Below are 11,195 nucleotides of genomic sequence, written 5' to 3'. Positions count from 1 at the left end.
TCTAATTATAAAACTAAATTGCAGAACCCCTATGCTATTTCGCGAAGATGAATCTATTAAGCCTAATTAATCCATCATTAGCAAAATGGTTACTGTAGCACTATATTGTCAAATCATGGGACTAATTAGGCTTAATAGATTTCGTCTCGCGAATTAGACTCCATCTGTGCAATTAGTTTTTGTAATTAGCCTATGTTTAATGCTCCTAATTAGCATCCAAACATCCGATGTGACATGTGCTAAAATTTAGCACATGCCTCCCAAACACCCCCTAAAGTAGCCCAACTAACCAAAGGTTCCTTTGCAACTGGGGAAGCTCGATGGATCAAAAAGTTGTTGGATCGAGTGATTGGACGGCGGGTACTTTGACATTCCGGTGTGCGGTACTACAGTAAAGTCTGCTCATATTTTAGGGGTGTTTGGATATCCCATGCTAAAGTTTAGCACATACCATATCGGATGTTTGGATGCTAATTAGGAGCATTAAACATAGGCTAATTACAAAACTAATTGCACAGATGGAGTCTAATTCGCGAGACGAATCTATTAAGCCTAATTAGTCCATGATTTGACAATATAGTGCTACAGTAACCATTTGCTAATGATGGATTAATTAGGCTTAATAGATTCATCTCGCGAAATAGCATAGGGGTTCTGCAATTAGTTTTATAATTAGATCATATTTAGTCCTTCTAATTAGCATCCAAACATCCGATGTGATACTGCTAAAGTTTAGCACTAGTATCCAAGTCAAGATGGAAGTCCACTCAATTTGTTGTGCTTAGCATTGAACGAACAATCGAAAGAATATCTAGCATTGAACAAACAACGAAGGAATATCTTCAGCAAGTATACGAATTTCCTTTTCCAGATAGGACTGGGACTCCACGACTCCACAAGCATTTTATCATATCATTCTCAGGAAGAGCGTTTGACTATCTGAAAGCGTTGCACGTTTTCAGAATTCTTTTTTGAGGAAACGGTTGCTCTCAGTAATGGGCTTAAAATCGGCTATAGCCACGTGGTACGGCCCAAGAATTTAGGCCTCCTTTTTTTGTGATAATATGGGCGGGATAAAGGGCCTACCGGATCATATGGGCTCGTAAGGCTTCGCTTTGCAAAGACCGGCCTTTTCGAGGGACATCCGGGCAGCCGCACGGGCCACCCTATTTGGGCCGTAATGCTAAAAGCATCGTCTCTCCGTATAGCAGCAGCAGCAGCAGCAGATCCTCACTCAAAAAGGCACGCATCTTGATCAAATTACTTTCGGCCCTGATCCAGCATGACTCATGAGCTGTGAAGTCATGGCGATCCAAAACCGATTCTTCTTGTGTCAGAAGCCTGCTTAAAGGCTTAAAGCATCTAAGCTTGCTGTCCCCTTCTTTTTCTCCAGCTTCGTTAACTTTACCGTACAAAGCTCATCCGCTTTCTTTCACACTGCAGAAAAAAGTAGCAGCCATATATCTTCTTTCCGAGCATTTGCTGTAACTGTCAATAACGGCACAAAAACTCTGCAATTCGAACCACAGATTATCATGGCGATGTACGATGATTCGTGACACATTTCATTTCGCTTTCAGAACCATCCTGCAAAACTCAGCCTCGTTACCCGTAATCATCAGCGTCGGTGAACGTGACTGTATACACACATTCACGGCCCTGCTCGCGCGCAGTGAGCCACTTGATCTTCTTTCTGCTACATAGGCGCGCTACCAAGTAGTAGTAGTAGGTGCTGTGTGTGAATCACGACGAGTCGTTTTCGTCGCGCAAAAGCATTTTTCGTCAGTACGAGCCGCCGAATGCCGCTTTGATCCATCCTACCTGCTGAATGGAGCCGGAGAAAAGGCAAAGATTCCTGGAGATATCATCAGCGGGCACGCTTGCTGCTGTGATGGGCAGGCAGGCATCCCCGGCGCTACGCGGCCCTCGTGCTACAGTAACCCCCACGAGAAGACGGCACGAGGGGCCGGGCCTCCTTTCCGGCGCAAACATTCTCTATCGAAGTGACGCGCGCGCGCGCGGTGCACGACGAACATGCGATCCACCCCCGATCGGCGCCGTGCCTGCCCAGTGCCCGAGCGCACGCGGCAGCGGCAGCCAGCCGGCCGGCCATAAAGCATGCATCCCAGTGGTTCAGATACCAGAGGGATATTAGGCCGTGTTTAGTTTGGCGAATTTGGGGGTGCCAAATTACTGTTACAGCACTGTAGCACACTGTAGCGTTTCGTTTGTATTTGTGAATTATTGTCCAAATATTGACTAATTAGGCTCAAAAGATTCGTCTCGCAAAGTACAACAAAACTGTGCAATTAGTTTTTAATTTCATCTACATTTAGTACTCCATGCATGTACCGCAAGTTTGATGTGATGGGGAATCTTCTTTTTGCATAGTGTCAAAGTTGGGAGTTGGGAGTAACTAAACATGGCCTTAGATTAGGGCACTCAATCATGGTACTGGTACTGGAAATATATATTACTCCGGGCAAGAGGCAGCAAAGTACATCAGTTCCAGGGATTTCAGGCAGGCTGCTGCAAACTGCCGCTCTCGGAATCATGGCCGAGTCATGGGCCCATTTTAATACATCTCTGATCCGTAGATCTGCAGCAGTCAGCCGCGGGCGCAGCAGCTGCCTGCCTTCACCGCGCCTGCGCCACGCCGTGCCTTTTAAGTTTTAATATTTACTCACCCCCTCCCGATCAGATGCCCTCCAAGTTGCCGCCGTGCACGGCGTGAACTGATTCACCTGGACGGCGTGGGGCCCAGCCCCGCGAGAGCTAGGGATCGATCTTCGTCACGTTGTGATCGCAGGCGCCAACCGGCAGGAAACATCCAGTGATCGATGCATGCGAACGTGGACGGGGTGTCGAATCCGCGGGCCGCCCGGACAGGCAACACGGCCAGTCGAGTTCGGCTAGCGCACTTGCGAATCCGGGCTGTCAGATCTGGAGGCGAGCATGCCCGTGATTGGATCTCATCATGCCGAGCTCGCTGTACCACCGCCAGTACTCGTGCCTCTTTCCCACGCACGCGCCCCGTCCGGCCGCCGGGCCAGTTGATCGAGCTAGCGTCGCGTCGTGCCCAGTAGCCTCCGCGACTGCCTGACGAGGGACTAGTACATTCAGTCCAAGGTAAAAAGAAGAAGGGAGCGGCCGGGCGAGGGCATAAATGGGCACGTAAATAGCCGGAGCTAGCCGTCATAAAACGGAGCTTGGGGCTGCTGCGTGCGCCTGCCGGATTCTGCCGATCCCAATCGGTTTCACGTGCCCCGGGAGACCACGGGCACCAGGGGCGCACGGAACGGCACGGCGCGCGGCACGCATGCGGACCCGGAGGGACAGGCGTGCCCTCTCGCCCCCGTCGTCGTCGGGCCCGGCGCGCTCTCGGCTGGTACAGTACGAAGCGGCCGAGCGGGCGTCCGCCCCACTGCCCATCCACGCGACGCGTGCCTGGGAAAAAGTCGCTCGGTCCTAACCTAACTTGTCGGCGCGGCCGTAACGGCCATAAGCGCACGGTTACTACGGATATCACTCCCGGGCCAGCCGCGGCGGGTTACGGTTGCGCGCCTTTCTTTCGACGGGGGCTTCATTACGGCGGCGGCGGAGCGCTCCCGCGAGACGACGGCGAGTAATGGCTTCGCTACGCCGCCGGCTTTTCCATGCGACGGTTGACACCTTGACGGTTGTGGCCAGCCGGCCAACCCGGGCCTGGCTAGCCCGCGCGATCGTGGGCGAGGGATGGGGGCGATGTGGTGCCGTGTAACTCGTCATGCGCCGGTGACCGATCCATCCGGAGCCAGTGCGTCATGGATCGATCGACGTTTGGTCGTTGATGCCGCGATCGCCGATCGACATTGCTATTTGCTAGCTAGCACAACATGCTGCGCGCGTACACCTTGGGGAACCAGATTCACAGGTGGTGAAGTACAGGAGGAATCATATACTATTGTTCAAACGATGCCCGGGGACGGGCACATGGCTATATTCCTGGACGGATCGACGGATCCCTCTCTCTCTCGATCTCTTTATGCGAGGCCGTGGCGTGTGATTGTTGTTAGATTCGGCTCTGATTGATGGAGGGGCTTGTTGATTAAGGTACTATAATTCCCCGGATGCCCAGAGCTTGCGCTAGCTCCTGTTCATCCCGCCCCAGCTTAGCTTGCGGGCGAGGGACCGCGCGTCCAGCGACACGCCGGCATGTAACGCTACTCGCGTGTGAACAGTGCCCCAGCTCATCTGCCCTGGACGGCCCGTATGGGTTTGCATGGGGCGCACGGACGGGTCACCGTTCGCGTGAACCGTGCGCCCGTGTCGGTAACTCTGGCTCTATCGGCGCCTTCATCACTTCATGGCCGCGCGCACCGGCCGGCGCGGGGTGCCCCCGCACACACGCCGAACGTGTGCGCGGTTTTACGTCACGTAACTGGTTCTCCTTCCCCAGGTAGTAGCTGGCTTGCCGTTGCCCGATGGAGATGTCCGGATATGTATCGGGGAGATTAATGATGAGCGAGCGAACGGACGAGTGACCGGGTCATCAGTGGATATCGATCCCTTGGCGTGGAGCGGTGGGGTGCCGTGCGCACGATCCGATCGACCAGTGCTCTGTCATCTTCGATTACCAGTGAGCAGCGCATCTAACGACGATGGGGACAGTGTCGCGGGCTGTCGCGCGCCCGTGAGCTGGAGTGCGTTCGGACGGACTCCGAACGACTCATGGGCTCATGGACGCTGGCTGTTCTTCGTCGAGCTCACTTCGTCCATCGAAGCATTCTAGCTAGACGCCGTGACAGCGTGTCTGCTCCTTTCTCTTTTGTCCTTTTTTAATCTCTAGCGCTGCACGTAACATCTGTAGCGTACAGAGCAGAGACCTGATGATCATAGTATGCCCGACATGGCAGCCGGCCACGGGTGTGGTCATGCATCGCAGAAAGTCGACAGATCAGCCATTATCACTTTCTGTGGCTAGCCTCGAGCCTTATTGGGCTGTGCGGGTGAAATAATCGAGTGGAAAAATAGCTCACTAGAGTTGATGATGTCATCCATATGTAAGAGCGTCCGAAAACTAAAAATGTCATAACTCTTGAACCGGACTTTCAAATCAAATTTTAATTGTACCATTAATTTTTTTAATAACAAAATCTTCAAAATAAGACCCACTTAACTATGTTTGGAGAATATTTTAAAAACTATACGGATTAATTAATTATGAATACTGCGAAGAAATGCTTCAACACCATGAACAAATAACTATTTTTTGCGAACAAAAAATTAAACATATTTTTTGAGTTCATATTTTTTCGATGCGTATGATTGTTTTGTTGCACGGGTTTGTATAATTTGTTCCACGTGTATATGTCTCACAGAATATGCTACCTTGATTAAAAAATGTGAATAAAAAAAGTTTATCCAAATATAATTCAGCACGTGTGCGATTATCTGTCACCCAAGGTGACAATTCTGCATTTATCACCATCTATATGTTCTGTCCACCACGCACGTGCGCACGGATTAGTGGGCCGCTTTCAGCCTCATAATTAGCGTCTGAAGAAGCATACACCCACTTAATTAATCATGTGGTAGCCTCATAATTAGCGTATGAAGAAGCATACACCCACTTAATTAATCATGTGGTGGTGAAGGACCTCCCCGCTTTACCGATGCATACAACAATTAGTGAAAAGAAAAACCGTGCATGGGAGAGAGCATGCATGCATGCAAAAAAGATAAAAATAATGACGTGACCCGCATGCATGCAAATCTAAAAACTAAGAAAGTCACAACTCCTAAACCGAACATTCAAATTAAATTTTAGTTACACCATTATGTTTATTACAACAAGATCTTCAAAACAAGTCCCCACTTGACTATGTTTAGGTAATATTTTTTAACATATGGATTAATTAGTTCTAACTAATACGAATAAATACTTGAACACCACGAACAAATTACTATTTCCTGCGAACAAAATATTAAACATGACGATCAACAAATGGTACGATGCAAATAAAAATATTGAACATCACGAACATTTGATTATGTAGGATAAAAAAAGAAACTGAATCACCGTGAATAAATTCCACGTCATCAAACAACTTCATCTACAAAACCAAACAAATAATTTAGAATAAATCAGTCTAAAATACTAGAACCACACGCAAACTAATTATTACTACTGACGAATAATTGAGTTTATATAGAGACAAAATAATTTAACATTGCGAACAAATATTATAACGTCACAAACAAATTATTTTTACTATCGAACAATTTAGTATATTAAGCGAACAAATATTATAATAGTAAGAACAAATAAGTTTATAAACATGAACAAAATGCATACACAAAATATAAATATAAATTAAGAAATCAAGAAAAGAAAAACAAATGGAAACACAAGTAAGAAATAAATTGAAAGAAAAAATAAACAAAAAATACGAAAGGGGAAAACAAAAACAAAAAGGGAAAATAGGAAAGATTAAAATTAAAAATAGAACAAAATGCTTAAATAGGTGTTTTAATCTTAAGAGCAAGTACTTTGTGCTTAGAGAAGAGCTTTAGCAACTTTTAGGCAAAGTCCAAGCCTTGGGGCTCTCTATTTAGAGGTTTCCAATGTCATCTTGAGCTAATCCCTATACCAAAGTTTTAGAGCTTCGGGACCTTAACAACTTTGCTTTAAGGAGCAAGTTCAAAATCTGTCCCGAAAAGCCTTCAAAATCTAGGTCAAAGTTCCCTAGTTTGTCAGCTCAGCCTCTTTAGCCATTCCGGCTAAGTGTGGATTTCAGCCCAACCTGGCGCCTTAAGGCGGGTTTATCTTTGAAAAGTTGAACAAAACATCAAGAAACCCCTTTATAGAAGTTGGAGAACTAAGTTCCTACAACAACCTTACTAATTGGACCTTGGTCCAATTCATCTCCGAAGCTTCCCAAATCTGCAGCTCAAATCAGCCTAGAACCCTGAAAACCAGCCAAACCGCCGTTCTTTTTTTCCCTAAGTCCCAGAAACCGGCGTTCCTCCAAACTTTGGAGCTTTGAATCTCCAATTCACCATGCTTTTGAACTCTGTCAAATTACAAAAGTTGGACCTTAGTCTGTGTACTACAACTCTTGTAAAGGGAGTCAACGTGGCATAATTTGAAAATCGGGAGATCAAGAGGCTGGAAAGAAATAGGAGAAGGAGAAAATAAAAGGTGACGTGTTGGGCTTTGACATGCTTGCATGTACAGCTACACACAACCACACAGCAAATCAGTAGCAACACATGCATCGAAAGAAGAGGAAGGTGAGATAAAAAAAAAACCATGCAATAGTCACTCTCACGTCATGGCTTCAGATGTCAGATCTCAAATGACTCACTTCTCCCTATGTCTGTGCATGCGGATAGCTAGGCGCCTCACATGTATGGTTGTGGGCTTCTACTGCACCGCGCAAGTGAAAGCCCACGTGTACGTTCTTTCAGGCAATAGGTGAATAATCATCGCATATGTGATGTATAGCTTTTCCCGCCGACCACACCACTTAGCCAATTCATGTCACTTGTAACCGTGGCATAAATAGAGCAAATTTACAGTGATGCAATCGGTCTAAATATTACAAAAAGCAAATGGTAAATATCAATAGCAGTAGCATCAATATAATTTTACCTTCCAGAGTAGCATCAATATAATTCCACCTTCCAGATTAACTTTGCATGTGAAAAGAGCTTCTCATAAGAACGAGTTAAACGGGTCTGAAATAAAAAAATATAAAAATATGTTTTCCCTGACTATCGAGTTGGAGCTGGCGGGGAATATGGCTTCCCCTAACTATCGAGTTGGAGCTGGCGGGGCGCCGGCCACCGGCGCACTTGCAACTCCACATGGCACACGAATGCTGCGTGCCAACGGTCGAATTCGGCGTGCCCCGCGCGCGCGGGAGGGTTTGGTAGGTCGCTCGGGCCCGGAAGGACGACGCGAAAAAGGCAGCTGCTAGCAGGGGGCTAGCGACTACTCAACGAGTAGTAGTAGAGCCGCACGAGGCGGCGAGGGGGCGCACATGAGAATGTGGGGAGGGGGAGCGGAGGCCCCCGCGGCTTTATTCCGCGCTACCGCTGTCTGGCCATTCGCGCGGTGCCACCCCTCCCGCGCGCCCGCGTCCAGGGGCGCCGCGACGCGATCGCACGCGCGCGCGGCGAGGGGCAGGGCCAGCCCACGCGGACGAAGGCGTCCGCTCCTACCCTTTCCGCGCCCCGCGCGGCGCGCGCACGGGTGGTGGTGGTGGCCGGAGTCGGGAGAGGCTAGCTCCTGTCAGATCAGCGCGACGCACGCATGCGTGCTCGGAACAGCACCGCGCTTGCTTTGCATCGCAGCCCAAGCCGCACTGTCCCGGGGGCCGGCAGGTTCTGGTAAATGCCGCCGATGCTAGAAAGGGCGGAGGGACCGAGCTCGAGCGGCTAGCTTAGCTAGCTAGCGAGGCGGGAGGGAACAGGGTAACATGCGCGGCGGTGCCGGTGCGCTGTGGGTGTGCGGTTCGCTCGTCGATACGTCGTCCATCGATCGACCCAACACCGAAGACAGGCACCGTCCTTTTTCGCGGGGGGATATAGCGCTTTTGCGACCGGATCGCACAGCCACAGGCCCTCCGCAAAGCGCGATCGAGCCCGGGCTGGTGGTAAACATTGATGGAGAGGTTGAGGAAACGAACAGGGTCATGTGCCCGCATGAGCGCGGAGCCGAGTGAAAGCCGGCATCCGTAGACAGAACGAGCTGGCCGGGCGCGCCAAGTTGCGTTTTGTAGTTTGGCTGGGCAAGCAGGTGCTACTGCGTCCTCGGAACCCAACGAAGTCTGCAGCCGGCGTCGCTTGCCTGAATTTTCATCAGTGGTGGCTGCAGGGATTAGAAGCGAACCAGGTGAGGGTTAAATAATCGATCTGCTTACGAGTTTCGTTCGCTTCTAGACGTCCAGATGCGATCTGTATGCACATAAAGAAAGAAGAGGTCGATCGGTGGAGGAACCGGAGCGAGCGAGGAGAGCGAAGGGAGAGAGAGAAAAAAAAGACCAGCAGCGTGACGGGAGTGGTCCCCGACCGACGATCGGAGATGGCGCGACGCATCAAGGAGGTGTGACTGAGCGAGGTCGCGAGGCTTTGGTGTACAGACTGGAGGGAGGGGTGGCCCGACGCTCTCTTGTGGGCAGGGCAGGCACGGAATAGAGCTCGTAACTTCCACGGCAAACTTTGGGTCCACGGTCCCCGGACGAGCCGCTTGTGGGTCCACTGGATTAGAGCTCTTGTGCTGTGTCCAAGGTCAGGTAACCGGGAAAATGGAGCCTGACCTGTAACTCCACGGCCAACTACTCATATGGAGATGTCGTACTCGTACGGTGGTACCTATCACTCACACTCGTATCGACTGGCAGACAATACTGGTGCACTGACAGCGTTGTTGATCTTTTTACTGAGGTTGGGGGTGCAAATAAGTAGAAGAAATGGCGTTGGAACCGGTACGGGCGAGTTGAAAGCTTCTCATCGGTAATCAGTAAACTGTAAAAAAAAAAAGAAAAAAAATGATCGCTACGTTTTCAGTTTTGACTATCCCCACGTTGACTTCCTCGCCTACCACAATAATCAAGCCTCCAAAGTACCTGGGGAGAAAAGCGACGGCCTGCATTTCCAAATTCTCGCCGCCGGTTCGAAAGAGCCGTGCGATAACGGGAAAAGAAAGCGCCATCATCATATTTCTATGACTTAACCGAATGTGGGCCACGCCAACACATGAAGGAGACGCTTGACTTTGTTGCTCTTTTGTATATTCACGTATCATCGGATCTTAATAATTGTTTGTGGGGGGAATAACCAGCGTCATGCGAGGCATGGTTCCCTTAGTTTATTTTATCCTGGGCATCCTGTAAATGATTAGCCTCGCTAACAGGTGAAACCGAAGCGAATTCTTTATGAGTTTCAGACAAACAAGTGTCTGCTTGATTTGGATTATACTATGCAAGTACCCATCATATCCTCCATGATTGTCTGCGTCGTTGTTACAGGGTTACAGCTGGTAAGTTGAGCTTCATGGACCTGTCCTTCAGCAACATTTCAGCTAGGCATGACAGCTACGTTCTAACCGTTTACTCATTGGAATACTACTGGAGTTAATTAAGAATTTCAGATTGGTCGGCAAATAGTTTTATATGATTCCTGTTATGAATTCATAACTGAAACAGGGCAACATAATTACATTACTCTGCCGCTTTCAGAAATAGAATATAAAAGAGGAGAAATGGAGATCAGGGGCTACCTCTGATAAGTTTAATCCGTTGCCTCTTGTAAAAGGACATGCAGTTTTTTTTAACTGAATATGGTAAATTCACTTGACATGATTAGAGTAATCATGACCTGATTTTTGCCGGTACAAACGGGGGATGTATTTGCAGATGAGCTAAATAGGATGGGAACGGATGGGCTACCCCGTACTGTCAGGTGACTAGATGATCTGCATCTCACATCGACGGATTCCTACATTCACCAGTGGAAAAAAAAATATAGTGGCTCCCACAATACTAGTTGTATTATTCATCGGTGAGTTATGGTTTTTCTTCACATCACATAGTACGATATTTTAGGTGTACCTACAAGGTTGAATAGCCAAGACATGATCCGATGGCGCTATCATTTTTGCTAGTTTTGTAACGCTTCTGTGCGTAACTTTGGAATGTTTATCTCCACCAAGCCATCAGATGAGATCATCACATTCCTCCTGCCTCGCCAAATACAGGTGTGCCTTGCGCGTCTTGCCTACGGCACCGACCATGCGAACGGCATGCTCCTGCCCACCGATATAAGGAATCGAACACCGTCATGCGTGCGTGTAAATGTAAAACACCTCCGATTTTTGCGAGCGCATTTTTCTGAAGAGACAACTGCATCCAGTATATAGCAAGTCACCTCGTTGATCTTATAAAAAGTTTGTCAAGCAAGCTCATCTCAGTTAGTTGGTAGTTAAATAAAGCACTTTTGTTTAATCCGCTGCCGCTTTATCCATCCGTGCCGGCGGTCATCATTTATCTACACAGGTCCGCTTTTATAATGCCCCCGCTCAGCAGCAAGCTTAAGTTATCACCAATCATCACCGCCTCGATCGAGTCGGTAACATGGATCACGCTGCGCAATCACGAAAGCACCGAGTGCGGGAGGTCGTGCGCCAGGACGGTCAGATTCCACCACCA

This window comes from Setaria italica, chromosome VII (genome assembly GCF_000263155.2).
Source record: "Setaria italica strain Yugu1 chromosome VII, Setaria_italica_v2.0, whole genome shotgun sequence".
NCBI classification, from domain to species: Eukaryota; Viridiplantae; Streptophyta; class Magnoliopsida; order Poales; family Poaceae; genus Setaria; species Setaria italica.
Note: the sequence above shows the minus strand (reverse complement) of the source record.